We start from the raw sequence: 16,061 nt of genomic DNA on the forward strand, positions 1-16,061 counted from the left end.
GTTGTCTTTTAAATATTGATGTACTTCAGAAAACCAATTACGTATATTAGAACTGGTTACTGCTGCTCTTGATGAAGTAAGGTCTTGGGATACTCGTCGAGATATATTTGTGTTTCTCTTCATAAAAGATTTTACCAGGTCTTGCCTGGAGTATCATCCTTGAAGGGATTCGGACGCTGCATTTCTTTAATAATTTTTTTTTTTACACTTGTCACTAATTTCTCAACTACCCACCAGCGGCCGAGCGGTAAAGTCGCTGAACGCTGGTAATTCGGTCCGAGGTTCAAATCTCGCGAACTGGCTGGCTGCATGGGCGTTTTCGTGGTTTTCTCCATGTGTAACGTGTATACGAGCCAGTTTTCCTTAGAAAGTCCTCCACGAAGGCATCTCTCTCCTTAGGTAGATAGCCCTCGAGGCTTTGCCATAATCACATACACACGCACACACTAATTGCTCAACTGTGACTGGGAAACTGGCTGCAGCCATTTTTATGATACATTGGCAAATTGTTTCCTTTTCTGCTTTGGTTAAAATGGAAGATGGTCTCATCTTCCTGGAAAAACAATAACGCAGATATATGCATAGCATTGTTCAGTCCTCAAGTTGGTAGGTGCCTACTTACATCAAAAGACTGAAAATGCAAGTAAGTTCATTTAAAGAGATACTTACTAAACCTAGTAATACTCAAGTAAGTACTTAAGAAAGTATAGATAACTTTCCATCGGTACTTTCCCCTTCCACTTTGTATTTGAAAGTTGTACGAGGAACACCGAACTTCTTAGCAGCTTCTCTTATTGGTGGTTTTATGTAGTAAAACGTCATTCACCGCTTTTAGTAATGTCTCTTCTGTATAATTTCGAAAATTATCTTTCGCAGGAGGCATCATGAAATTCGAATAGCCTAAAAAGTCAAAAAAGTAAGGTAATTCAGAAGTTGACCATGGGTTATATCAGAACTTGACCATTGTGGTCAACCACTGGAAAAAGCAGTGATAAGGACTTGCTAATTTGTGATGTTAAGGTAAACACATTTTCGTGTAGCATTACACTCGTTCCTATGTTGAGAAAAAGTTTTTTTTTAAAACGTTAGTAGTTGACCACCATGGACAACTTCTGAATATCAACAATTAGTAGGTCCAGTAGTTGACCACAACAAAAAATAGATAAAGGGACGAGTAAACCACATAACTCACCGGTCATTTTGTTCAATAATACATGCACTTAATAAATATTTGATTGCTGAATTGAATAATACAAATAAATAACTCTACTAACACAAAAACCGAAGTCAATCCCTATCCGAAAATGGTAATCAGGCGGCAAGAATTAGCAGGATCTGGGAGAGCACAAGGTTCACTGTCAGCCATTACTTAACTGATAGGCATATCAACTGGGAGTTGATAAAATGTGATACTAGATGGCAGTCACGTCTAATAAGCAGGTTTGCACGAACGCCAAACCAAAGTATCCCTTATTTTGAAGCTTTTTCCCTGAAATGGTCAACTATTAGTGCATGGTCAACTTTTGGTCCCTCTACCTTAGTACATGAATTTACATATTGGCGCGTTTTGAAATTTGGCATTGGTTTTTTGAGCGATAATAACGCCAAATGTGGTTTACGCACTTTGCTAAAATTATTTGAAAGTATAAACCATGATTTTTTTTCCCGCTCGTCTACAATGGAAAAAAAAAAAAAAAAAAAAAAAAAAAGGAAGATAGATTGCTATTAACAAGTTCGCCAAATAAATTATTCTTGGCGCAAAAAATTTTCAAGATACTTTTTTGAATTTCTCTGTAAATTTCGCACCAAATTTGACAAAATGCAATATTTAGGCATAATTTGAATCGTAAAATCGAAATATGGAAAAAAAAATTGGAATGTAATATCAGAAATGTTCGATTTTGTGTCAAAATACCTATTGATATATATAAATATAATATATAGTTTGAATTTCGTCAATCGGCTTAGTAGAACGGGAAATATACAAATGTCTCTCTCTCTCTCTCTCTCTTTTTTTTTTTTTTTTTTTTTTTTTTTTTCACACTGTACCTTTCCATTCATCGATGAATAGAGTTTACGGTTCAAATACAGTTCGAAAAAACATTTTGTGCCGTTCATGGTACAACTTACTATAAAGGAAAGGATGTAATTGGTTATTTTAATTACTAAACTAGAGAAACATTATCCTGAAGTAAATAGAAATGCAAATCGTTAATTTGGCAGATTATTAGTGTGAAAGGGAGAGTTTATAAGATATTTCTCCCACTCCTCTAGCGTGCCTTCGTGATGTAACGGTAGCAAGCTGGGCCGGTATTCCAGAGGTCCGTGGTTTGATTCCAGGCGAAGGCGGTTGCATATTTTTCATCTCTCTGGCTTCCAAAAAATCCTAATGTCTCTACAAGTTCACCACCAGGATCTCAAACTCGCAGACGGATTGGGGAGGTGGAGGCTAATAAATAAAAAGGAGTGTGTTATGATTCCTCATTTAGTTGATAAGATGACGTGACACTTTGATAAGAGATTATCTTTTATTGATTTTCCGAAGGTTTTTGTTAACGAATTTCTAGCCACGTATTTTCTTCGTATTCCAGCTATTTTACTATATGATGATTATTTCCTAGGTACACTAACGGTGCTTTTTTTTCGAATTTAATCATTGATTTAGAAGGCCTTAATTTTAGATGTAATTTTTTTTGTTTCCATACATTTTTAATTCCCTATATACTCAGAACGTTATCTTATTTCCTAAATCGTTTGTTCATGATACCAGATTTACTCTCCGTAATCTTAATTGCATTACTCATTTTTAGTATTAAACTCATTCTACCCAAAATTATTTTCATTCGTTTTAACCAATACTCTTAACTTACTTGTTATATTTTACCAGTATAATTACTAAAATAAGCTGTTTTGTTTATTATACAGGGTGTTTATAAAGTTCCGGACCCATTTTGATTTTTAATAACTCATAAAATAATGAAGATATAAACAAACTTATGGCATTTATTGATGGAATAACTTATATATTTTCCTTTTCAGGTTTGAATATCGACTTTTGTAAATATCGTCTGCGCGTGTGACTAATTTCGGATAATTTCATTTTCCAGTCTAAATATCTGTACTTTTCTAAATATCGTCTGCTTATTGATTGCATTTTTCTCTCTTTTGTTTTCGGCAACTATTGCAATGTTATGTTTACCTTTGATGTGCTTGTTCTTTAGTACTTTTGTGTGTTATGTTTTATTCGACCGGATATTAAGGAGAATGCATACACCACAAAAGAAAACACAGGTTTTATGGTGGTTCATAGAAACGAAATCCATAATGCAAACACAGAGAAATTGCAGAATTTACCAAAAAGACCCTCCATCCAAAAGCAGCATTTTGCGGCGGAAAAAGAATTTTCTAGAAACTGGAAGTATAGCAGATAAGAAACGTTCCGGACGTCCCTGCACAAGTGATTTTGATGTTGACGTGCCAGAGAGACATTTTTACACAATCCTAGAAGATCTGTGAGATCAGCGGCAAGAGAATTAGATATGCCAATTTCGACGGCGTACAAGGTTATTAAGAAAAAATTAAGACTGCATGCATACAAAGTTCAAATTGTTCAACTTTCGGAACCGGACGATAGGCCTAGGAGGATGGCCTTTGCAACAGATATGCTAAGGAGGATAGAAGATGATGCTGAATTTCTGAAGCGCATAATGTTCTCCGGCGAAGCATCCTTTCATCTTTCTGGCATTGTTAATCGCCATAATGTGCGCATATGGGGATCTGAAAACCCCCATGAATACCGTGAGGCACAAAGGGATTCCCCAAAGGTTAATGTGTAGTGTGGACTAATGACCGAGTCATTGGGCCTTTCTTTTTTTACAGTAAAGACGGTCTCAGTCGTATACTTAGACCTGTTGGAAAACTTCGTATTTCCACTAGAAGAGCTTCAGCCACATGTCTTTTTGCAACAAGATGGTGCACCACCTCATTGGAGTACCATCGTTCGTAGTTCTTTGAACGACCATTTTACAGGAAGGTGGGCGAGGAGGTCGAATTCCTTAGCCACCCTGATCACCTGATATAACGCCGCTGGACTTTTTCCTTTGGGGATTTGTAAAGGACAACGTTTACAGGAGGAGAGTGTCGAACATTGATGTCCTAAAAGCCAGAATTACAACCGCAATAGCCTCTGTAGATGCCTACATGCTTGCTGGTAGCTGGCGTGAAATTGAATATCGACTTGATATTCTCCGAGCGAACGAAGGGGGCACACGTGAAAGTTCATTGACAAGGGCCATAAAACTTTTTGAGTCTATCTAACCATTTATGTTATTAAGTTGTAGGGTTTATATTTATTTTAACTAACATTTATTTTAAGTTTAAGCTATCTTTCCTGTCAAGCCTTTACTTTCCCCTAGAATTGCCAATGCCAGAGTATGTAAAATTTAGTAGAACGCGCAGAGTATTCAAATTTTTAGCAGAAGTAATATGAGTTAAATAGAAGGAAAACGAGATTTGTAAGTGTGCTTCTTGATTCACGAGCGTGAAGGTTGCTTGGTAGAAATTTAAGAACCGCGCGTTTCGGCCTGTGTGTCTACTTCGGCAGTTAGTTGAATCTTTCAACTTCTCAATCCGAAAGTTTGTTGAATCTCAGCTGTATCTTAGAACGCGGTTAAGATAGTTACAATTATAGAGCCTCGTAGATAGTGACTTCGTTAGTTATGCATCCTGTTATTTATTTTTAGTTGTACTTTTCTATTTTTGTTACACCGCCGGGTCGGCGTAGTTTGTGAGCGTCAAGTGAATGCAACTGTAATTTCTAAAGTGAAATAAAAAGGGATTAAACCCTTCTTACGAGTTTGTGTAACTTCCAGTTCATAGCAGTCACTACTACTGTTGCGGACAAGTTGGGGCCATGCAACAACACAAAGTTTAACCTATCTTTATTATTTTATGAGTCATTAAACATCAAAATAGGTCCGGGACTTTATAAACACCCTGTATTATTCAATGTTAGATGTAATTTTTAAGTTTTTTCATTCTTTTTAACCTTTAGTGATCTTCAACATATTCTGTATTTTAACTTATTTCCTGTATTTTCGGATCGTATAGATGACCTTTACTTAAGTTTAGGTGTAACATTTTTAGCTTGTGTTGCAGATTTTAACCTTCATAACATTTAATATACTCTAATTTTTAACTAATTTATTATATTTTTACACTATATACATGAATTTTATTTGATTTCTTTCATACATTTTAACCTTCACAATTTCCAATATAATCTTAATTTTAACACAATTCCTATATTTTCAGATCACATACCTGACTTTTATTTAATTTTAGATGTAAATTTTAACTTCTTTTCTACTTTTTAACGTTTTTAGTTTCCAACATACTCTGAATGATAACTAATTTGCTATATTTTCACAGTACATTTAGTTTTTAACTGATTTTCACACGTTTTAAAATTCGTAATTTCAAACATGTTCTTAATTTTAGCTTAATTCCTCTATTTTCTGACCATATATATGAGCTTTATGTAATTTTAGATGTTATTTTTAACTTGTTTCGTATATTTTGAACCTTCATAATTTTGAAAGTACTTTAGTTTCAAACTTATTCATCATATTTTCTTACCATATACCTAACTTTTACTTAATTTTAGATATAAATTTTAACTTCTTTTCTATTTTTTAACGTTTTTAGTTTCCAACATACTCTGAATTTAACTAATGCTGCGTTGAATCTACCTGAACACAGTCAAAAGTCTTTAATCCGGACGTCCATAATCCGGAATGATCTATAACCTGGACCTCAAAGCTACAAACTGTCTGCGCATGCGTAAACGCATAATACGTTTACGCATGCGCGTTTAATGTATAACGGACGGTATAAGCTGAGCTAAAATTATCTAATTACCTACTTCAGTTAATGTTGTAGATTGAGTTGTTCCTTAATCTTCTAATTGGATCCGGCTTACTATTTTTTGCAGACTGTTAGAGCAATTTTATAAAAGTAAGCTTTCAATTATGTCAAAGAGAATTTCCGATTCTGGAGTTGCCAAAGGAGTAAAGCGAAAGCATGTTTCGATGTCCATTAAACAAAAAATGGAATTGCTGCAAAAAATGGATAAAGGCATGAAGAAAGTGACAGAGAGGTGATTTGTTTCTCTAACCATTCCGAAATCTGTTTATCAATTTCACGCTGTTCTGCGGGGGGGGGGACGTTGCGGCGCGCAATGAACTGGAAGGTGATCTGTCAGCACTATCCTTATCTTCAGGGCAGATGTTTTTATTTTATTCGGCTTATAATTCCTTGCTAAATGTAGTATTTCATCTCCATGTACTCCGTCTTTGATATGATTAAAATCAAATTCCTCGTCATTATAAATATCATGAATACACATCAAATAGTTTTCTGGTTGCAATTTTCTAATTTCGACTATGCGTAATATATGCTTTACGCATGCGCGCGTTGAAAGAAATGTTTAATAAAGTAAACAAGTAAATATTAAGCTTTTTTTTTTGTAAATTTTGATACCCTTTAGATCATAATTGCTCTTTATTTCATAAATTACGATTTCATATTTTTAATTTTATCATTTCTGCATGCCATCTTACCAGATTTAAACTGATGATCTATAATCCAGAAAAACCGATAATCCGGAATCGCCGAAGTCCCGAAGAGTCCGGATTAAAGACTTTTGACTGTATTATTTCATTTAGTCGTTCTCGCCATTAAATTAAATCTGACTCCATTCTATAACACTTGAAAAGAAATATTTTAAATAAACATTTGCATTTTGCTTAAGAAAGCGAAAACTTTATTTGCACTTAAGAAAATCAAACACTTAAGGACACACACAAAAACACAAATCACTTAACGAAATCAAAACATTATTCTAATCTTTCTTACTGTTGCCAAACTACAAAAACAAAACGCTGTCTAAAAAGGAACACAACGTCTGTTGAATATCGTTAACAAATATTGTACCATAGTCGTATCTCCTCCAAATAAACAAAACCTGTTCTAGGCTAAATATTTATCTTTATATACAACTATGTACAGATTACAATTTAGAAATACTTTAAAATACATTCTCATTACAGTAGAGCGCGCAAACTAGCGTCCTCTCCTTTCTCTTTCACATCTCAATCTCCTCACTCCCGCCTGCGACCAGGGGGGAAGTCCACTCCCCTCTTACGGCCGAGGCGAGAAGAGGGTTCTCTTCCTTCTTTTAGGGCGGGTGACCAAGTGTTCCTTTAGAGAAGGGGAACGTTACAATATAAATCATGGAGCTCACAACTACTAATTTGCTATATTTTTACAAATATGTACGACTTTCATTTAATTTTTCACTACTTTCACACGTCTTAACCTTCGTAATTTCAAACAGGCTCCTAAGTTTAGCTCATTTCCTTTATTTTCTTACATACATATGGGCTTTATTTGATTTTAGAAGCTATTTTTAACTGTTTCATACATTTCAAACCTTCGTAATTTTTAAAGTACCCTAATTTTGAACTTGTTTATTACATTTTCCTACCATATACATGAACTTTAGTTAATTTTAGATGTAATTTTAATTCTTTTCTGACACTTTTTTCTTTCCAGCTTTCAACATACTCTAAATTTTAACTCCTTTTTATAATTTTCGATTGTATTCACGCATTTGATTTTACTATTTCAGCTAAATTTACATACTTAAATGTCTTAAACATAGAAACAGTTTACAATTAAGCATTTTATTTTACAACCGATAACTATTATTTATATCCAATGCGTTGAATAGCCCTTACTTAGTCTATATTTTGTACTACTATTTTAATTTGTCAATTCTACAATTCATATTTTTAATCATTCTGCAGTATTCTTACCATGACTAATTCTACTATTTTACGTCATTATTAACCTCATTTTAATTTTCAAACTTTAATATTTCCCTCGTTGAATCTTGCATACACGAAGAAATGCTTGGAACTTGGCTTCCTGTGCTGAGCAAATATAAAATTTCCTATTCTGATAAATTATCGCAATTATTAGTGTTTCTTCGTATATAAATTGAAAATTGAAATCCTGCACACTCTTCCCGAAAACCAGAGATTAGATTTCGAAGCTCTGTCCGGCGCGTTTGAGCTGCGCTTTGGGGAGAAGTGTTTAAAAGATTACAGCAGGCTTCAGTTAAAATCCCGTCAACAGAAGCCCACAGAAACACTTCAGGAGCTCGCCACGGATGTTGAAAGGCTGTCCCATTTCGCCTTTCCGGAGTGCCCGACAGAAACAAGGGAAATCATGTCCCTGCAATATTTCATCGACGGCATTCGGGATCCCGAAATACAGAAAACTCTGCGCAAGGCGGATGTGAAGGACATAAAAAGCGCTCTGTTGTCAGTGGCGTAAATAAGGGTATGCAAGGAATGCCGTCGCATAGGGGCCCAAATGTTTAGGGGGCTTTGAATGTCCTGTTGAACTACATTTACAGGTTTATATTTAAATGAAAACAGATATATGTAATAGAATTCGTCTTCTCTAAGTTTTTAAAGGTCTAGTACCTGCCATATATAGACGCAGATAGGAGGCCCTTGCAAACACATAAAACAGATGAATTCAGTGTTGCACTGAATACATAACAATGAAGCTGTATGCTTTTGTTCTGACTCTCCTCTAGAGGAAAGCTTATATTTTATTATCTATTTCATATTTTGTAAATCTTAACGAAATTTTTATTAAGAAACTCGACGATTTGAAAGGGAGCAAGCGCAACACTGAACGGGGAAAAAAAGAAAATTATCTCCAACGCCGCGGGGCTGTGCATCAGAAATTCTAAAGATGTGCTCTTTTTAAATATTTTGGGATATTGCTGTTGAATTTAATTTTATTGGTTAAGTGCGAAGAACATGATATTTAATAAATAAAGGTGACACACAAAACGTTAAAAAAAGGCCCCTTTGGGCGTAATGTAAAGTCCGAAAGCATTCAGTTTTTTATTTATTTATTTATTTATTTATTTATTTTGAGTACTCTAAATTACGGGTGGCCCCAAAAATATTTTTGCTTAGGGGCCCAAGATTTCTAGTTACGCCACTGTTTGTTGTACGCCGTGAAGTTCGAGGCAGCCCAGCAAGCAACTCGTAGAGATCGCTACCCAGTCTGAGCGAGACTTGTATTTAGTATTTGATAGCATTTAATTTGTTTAAGTTAGTTATTGCATTTATTGTTTATGTTGTTTATTATTGCATTTATGCCATAGTTGTAAGTTTGGCTTCCTCTCCGGGGGTTGTACTGCCCGGGACGTGCAGTCCTTGCGAAGGGGACAGTGTTACGGATTTGGTATTTAAATAGCTAATGTTAGTTGAATTATAAATTAAATTGTTTTATTCCCCGTGCAGTGCAGCGCATGACGAATATTAAAGGAAAGCTAAGCCGGAAAATTAAAAATTCAAGAGCACGAGCATTTAGCATTTAATAAATAAATATTCTTTTTTTTTTATTATTATTATTATTATTATTATTATTTTGAGAAATTTCTCGGGCGTGATTTAAAATCTTATAAAGAGGAGGAAAACCTCTCAATTCAGTTAGATAGTTTGTAGTTGTTTTCAGAGTTTGTTTAGAAAACTGCTCTTGTTGATTGTAGCGGATTCGCGGATTATCTTTTTTTAGCTGTTTTGTTTTGAATTAAGTTCTCTTCTTGAATGTTTGAGTAGTTAAAAGATAACTACTGTGAGATATAGTAATACTGCACGAATATCTGAGGAAATTTAATCACTTTTGTTGTGATAATAATAAATTTTATTCATTTTTCATCGGACTTGTGCATTTATTTCATAACGAACCTTACGCACGCAACACTATCCGGGGAAAGTGCAGAATCACCCACTGCTTGGCGCGTTTTTAAGAATTGCACGAACTCGGTATCCATGTACACATCGACCTATTTTCACTTAAAAAAAAAAAAAAAAAAAAAAAAAAAATCCCAGAATTGCACAGAAATGGTATTGCGCACTCCCTTGACTTTATTCATGTACCCATCGACCTATTTTCACTTAAAAAGTCAAAGAAAACTGACAAAAATCCAATTCTTCTTACTCTTGTAAAAAGCGCCAGACAAATAAGTGGGCGGTTCTGCACTTTAGCCCAATAGCCTACTATGAACGCTGCCGCACCCTGTATATACAGATTCGTTTAGTGCTTTGAAATCCTTAGGTTCAAGTTATAATGTTCAGAATCCCAATGTTGATATTTTAAGCCTTAATCTCAAATTAAGAAGCCGTGTGTATGATATTCTTTACTGTTGGGTTCCAGGACATGTGGGTATTAAAGGGAACGAGCTAGCAGACATCACATCCAAATCTGCAGTTCATCTTGCAGATCGCCTCGTCCCCTTTAATAAAGTCATCAAGGACAAAGTGTTGATTAAATGGCAGGAAATCTGGGATATTCAGCTAGAAAATAAGCTGAAAAGAATCAAACCAAAAATTGAATGTTGGGAGCCAACTAGGAACCGAAGGAGGAAGTTTTGCTGACCCGTCTTGAGAATCAGTCACTCTTATATTACTTATAGTTATCTGTTAAAAGGTGAGAGTGAACCGGCGTGCCCAAATTGTTTTGCTGTAATGTCAGTTTGTCATTTCTTACTAGAGTTTCCAAATTTTAAAAATCTTCGTTTGAAACATTTTAAGAAATGTGACTTGCCTCTTGACCATATCATTGGAAAAGAGGTCAATCCAAACTTGTTTTAGTACCCGAAAGAAATTTGATTTTGTTGTGTTACCTTATTGTTTTAATAAGAAGTTTTTAATATATCTCATGTTTGATTATTTTAGTCTTGTTTTGTAATTGAGATTATTATGTGGTGTGTGTGTAGGAAATCATCCTATATGCGGTCAGGTCGTAAATTTAGAACCCCCTTTTCACGGGGGGTGCTGAAAAGGAGGGGATAATCTTGCTCGTGGTCTTGAGAAAATGTGGGGGTCGTTTAAACATCTAATTTCTGTACATTCAATTTTTATACAGAGGAAAATACAAATTGAATTCTTCGAATAAATGCAATTTTGTACAATGAAAATGTATTATTGAACTATAAACTGTACGGCAAATAACATCTTTTTTTAAAGTAGGAGTAGAAAGACAGATATTTGCTACATCAATGAATTTGTAGTAAATATTGAATTTTTCATTTCGAATGCTATGTTCCATGTATGCGAAGTATAGCTGAGTATCTGAGAAAATAGTCTTAACCCAAATGGCCTTCAACCTTTTCATGTTTGAGGACTGTTTTTCAATTACATTGTGGTCGCTGCTTTTTGGTTAATTTTCTAATGACATATAAACATTAAATTGTTTTTAATTTGAGACTTATGAATAAAATAACGCAAATTAGACTGCAGAAAATTCTTCAGAATGAAGTTAATACTGAAAAATACATTTATCCTATTATCCAATTTTATCCTACAATAAATCTTTTAAAAAGTGTGGAATTAACAGTGCACTAGTTGGAAATAAGGATGACATTGTGTTTTAGGAAAGTTGCAAATCTAGTTACAGTGACAACCTAAGTGAAAATAACTATCATTTTAGCAACAGTGATGATGAATTTCTGGGATTCTAAGAAACGCTGATGTATTTGCTAATTTTTTAATGCAACAGTTCCGTTTTCGTTGTATAAAGTGTTATCATTAAAATAGGTACTTAATCCTTTTCTGTGTAAGTATTTTTCCCAAGTTTTAACTTGATAAATCACTGCGCGTCTTACAGACCAGGAAATTGAGGTATAGTATAAATCGTCCTTCATTTCGTATCAGTGCCGACAATTTCGATGAAAAATGGTACCTTTTTAAAAACAAACGTAGAAAAGCCGTTTTATGTACAACATAATGTCTAAAAATACCGTCAAATTAAACAGTAATCTTGACTTCAATGCTTTTGTATGTATTTCTTGAATTGATTAATAAATGTAAATTTGTAATTTTAAAGAAGTCATAATATTTTATTTAGTTACATGCTAGTTATCTGTGTGTTTGCTTCGCTTCTGGTATAGACCCCCCCCTCCTCTCAGAATAAAGCGTTTTGCTCCTCGATCGCATAAATTTCTCGATTTTCCATTACTTAACCAGTGGAATTTCCTACTTCCCCGTTTAAAAATAAAATATTTCCTAATTTTTATATCCCTTTTCTAGTTTATATGAAATTTCAAAATTTAACGATATCAGTTAATGAAATACTTGCAAGTAATATAATGGATTCAGCGAAATATATTCTTGATTCCAAACCCTTACTGCTAGGCATCAGTCCATCGCTCTTAGAATACATTATTAGTCCAAAGGGGCAATTTGCCCAGAAGGATTATTAATTTCATTTTGTCATTTTGCGTTGAAAACTATAAATGGTGAATCACTTTTCAAATTGTTGCCACCAAATATTATCTCCCTGTATTACAGTTAAAGAAATTAAATAATGAAGACTCTGCATGAATGTATGTATGTTTCTCGCTTATGATAAACGACGGTACCTAGTGCCATCAAAATTTTAATAACGTAATCTTCCATAGAATATCGGCGTGTGGAAGCCCTAATTTGAATTTAAAATTTGTTTATTATCGATTTCATATTTTATAACACTTCAACAAATTTTTGATTAACAAACTCGGCGATTTCAAAGCGAGCAATGGCAACACTATACGAAAAATACATTTTTATCTCCAGCGCGCAATATATATTCCTGATATACTTATACTGAATGAGACCTAAAAACACTTTTCTTTTAAAACATATCTCCCCTTATGATCCGTGACACAGCCGTTTACTTTCCCCTTCCGTAATTAACGTGAGTCTCTTGCTCTTGACCGCATTTGCAAAGCCACCGTGTGTAGAAGTTTATTTCAAGTATCTTATCACTGTATTCATTAGCGTTGTAGGTAACTTCATCATTGTATTTCATAATACAATGATGGTATTCTTGTGTTTTTTTTTTTTTTTTTTTTTTTTTTTTGTCTGTTTGTTTATATGTCTATTTGCGCTAAAGAATTTTTGACATGAGTTCCGGCGCATATAACCGTTGACGCCAAGAAATCCGCTACCACTACCACTACATTTTAGCATTTCTGCTAAGGCTTATGAAATTAAGGAACACTAAAAAGAAAAAGTATTTTAAAGTGCAATCCAAGAATCACAGGATCCGTACTGTGATTTTTAAATAAAAACATGATTTGCGAACGATGTGATACAAGGATCAGAACTGATCACGAATCTTGCTATTTTCGGATTATGTGAACGTGATACCAAAACAGATGATCCATGCATCATGCTAAACGTGATTCATGGATTCTATGATGGCTAGATCAAAAAAATGATCCACAGAAACTGTGATTCCCGTATCAAATCATAAAAAATTATCCTTATGTGTGTATATTTGTATGTAATGAGTAATTTTGTTAATTCCAGAAGTTTCCTCTAGTCAGCATTCATTGTCTGTTTATCCTATCAATTAACAAAACGAGCATTTTTTCATGAATGTCCTTGGGAACTATAGTAGCGTCCATTGCACTTATTCAACTCCTAGACTCATAGATTTAACCAGTCCTAAAGCAAAGCTTCTTTGTGAAAAAGTAATGACAATGCCCCTTGAAAATCTCATCTATTTCTTTGGATAACAAGAAAATGAAAGGAAATAGTTTGCAACCTCAACCAATTGTAGAGACTTCAAAAGGTTTCATCAATCATTCAGAATAATAATAAAAGAAAGAAAGAAATCTTAATATTTGCCATGCAAGTCATTCATCTGCCTTTATGTTTGTATTTACCTTCGGTATGTTTTTATCATATATTCCACTAGTCTTGTCCATTTTATCACGCAAACCTATATAAAAATATCATACAAACTTAATTTAATGCTCTTTATTTCTGTTTTTCAGTCTTTAGTTTGTCAATCTAAAGCAACTTTAAATTGTGACTTACAAAAGTTTTGTAAAATTACTGATTTTTTGTATCGTAAATGATAAGAAAAAATTTTGAAGGCAAATTTATTTAACTTATTACTTACTAGCTTTGACTTGAGCCAGTAACATCAGATGAGTGTTGTCTAGAGTCACCTTCAGAACAAACGTTGATTACTGTTCGATAGGGCATAGTACTCTGTAAATGGGCCCTGGGTACAGCATTCCTTTAAGGGACCACAGTGCACTCTTTTCATATTTTTTGTAGAGAAAATCAGCAGCATGGAGATTGAAGCACGATTTTTGGATTCTTTAAGACATGGGGACCTAGGCCTTTGGATTATAGTATGTCATCAGGCATGTTGCTTAAATTGTTTCTAAACAATCTAAAAATGCATTTCTTAGCCCATTATGATTTATAGCACATCAAAGCTGAGTATCAGACAGAGTACAGTTGCAAAAATTTGTAATTTTCGTATAATTTTAGATGATATATGCAAAGACATTCTAAAGAGGCTAACATGACTGGGGAAAAAAAAAAAAAAAAAAGAGTAACAGAAAGCAAAAACATTTACTGAATTTATCCTGCACTCATACTATTTTATGAAGAAGTTAACAGTAAATACTGTAACAAAAAATTAGTTTCTTTTTGTTTCAATAACTGCACAAATTATTTCATTTTATTGTTTAAAGCAGACAGATGAACATTTTAAAAAACTTTTCTTCCAAAGAAATTTTAGAAAGGAACTAAGATATGGGTATTGAAACAATAAGACTGATTAAATATGAGTTTAAGATATTGTATGCAACCATAATTTCACAAAAATTAATGCAAATGTGAAAGGAACATGGTTATGAAAATAAAAGCTACATAAGAATTAACTCTTTTCCCAGTGGGAAATTGCTGACTTAATACAAAATTATTGTTTGTGATATGAATCAGAATAATTTTGCTTTTACAAAAATGGCATTCTCATTTCCTAACATGCTGGCTTACAATTTTATTGAAATTATTACAGAAAAGGAATATTTACCATTTATTAAAATCTTGTGATGCTTACTTAAATTTACTAATAAATTACATGACACTGTAAACTTGACTGATAGTGAAAAATTTCACATTACATGACAAAAAATCGCACAAATTAGTCAACCATATTAAACTAGGAAACAATATTTTTTCATACAGTAATACTAACTGATTATTACATGCACTGAATTGGTATTAAATGGATTTTCATTACATTATAGTTGTAATTGGTATTTTTTTTTATTGATATGATGTTTGTTTCTCTATGCAAAATAATCCTCAATAAATTTTGGTTTATTTATTAGTAATAAATAACATCTCTTGTGTTTGGTTTATTTATTACTAATAAATAACATCAACAAGTCAAAGTTGATGTTAAAAAATTATTCATTTGACATATATATTATTATTATATGCACAGAAGTTATAATAAATGAAAATAATATTTAATCCATTCTCAGTAATTAATAATATAAAAGAATAAATTATTGTTACGTTTTTGTATTTAGTTTGCTTTTTTAGTAGAATTTAAATTAAAATTGTTTTATTTCCCCATGCAACGCGTGGCGAGTTTTAAGAGAAAGCTACGATGATAAAGTAAAAATACAGGAGCATGCACTTAACATTTAATAAATAGATATCTCATAATTGCTTTTGCATTCTAGAAAACTTGAGAAATAAAAATTACCATAATGTTCTTGTGCATGATTAAAAAGCTTTAAAACGCCAGACTGAAACATCTCAATTCAGTTGTTTTATGAGTTGTTTACTTAGTTCTTGTTGTTGATTGTAGCAAATTTACGGTGAGGTCAGATTATCTTTCTCTGTGTTTTGAATTGAGTTCTATTTATATTTTATTAGTTTAAAATATAACTACTGTGAGATATTGCGATATTATACGAATATCTCTGAGGAAATTTCAGCATTTTGTTTAATTTCTTGAACTAAGAATAAATTTTATTAACTTTTTATCGACTTGTGCATTCAATCCATTATGAACCCGTATGCATGCAACAGTATTGTACTTTTTTTTGTATATGTGCGAGCATGACTATACTCTTTTTATTTACTCCAAATTAGTAAATTTAAGACAAAAAA

The sequence above is a fragment of the Stegodyphus dumicola genome, chromosome 7, assembly GCF_044657685.1.
Source record: "Stegodyphus dumicola isolate Sdum_Otavi_A_Nest chromosome 7, ASM4465768v1".
In the NCBI taxonomy this organism is placed as follows: domain Eukaryota; kingdom Metazoa; phylum Arthropoda; class Arachnida; order Araneae; family Eresidae; genus Stegodyphus; species Stegodyphus dumicola.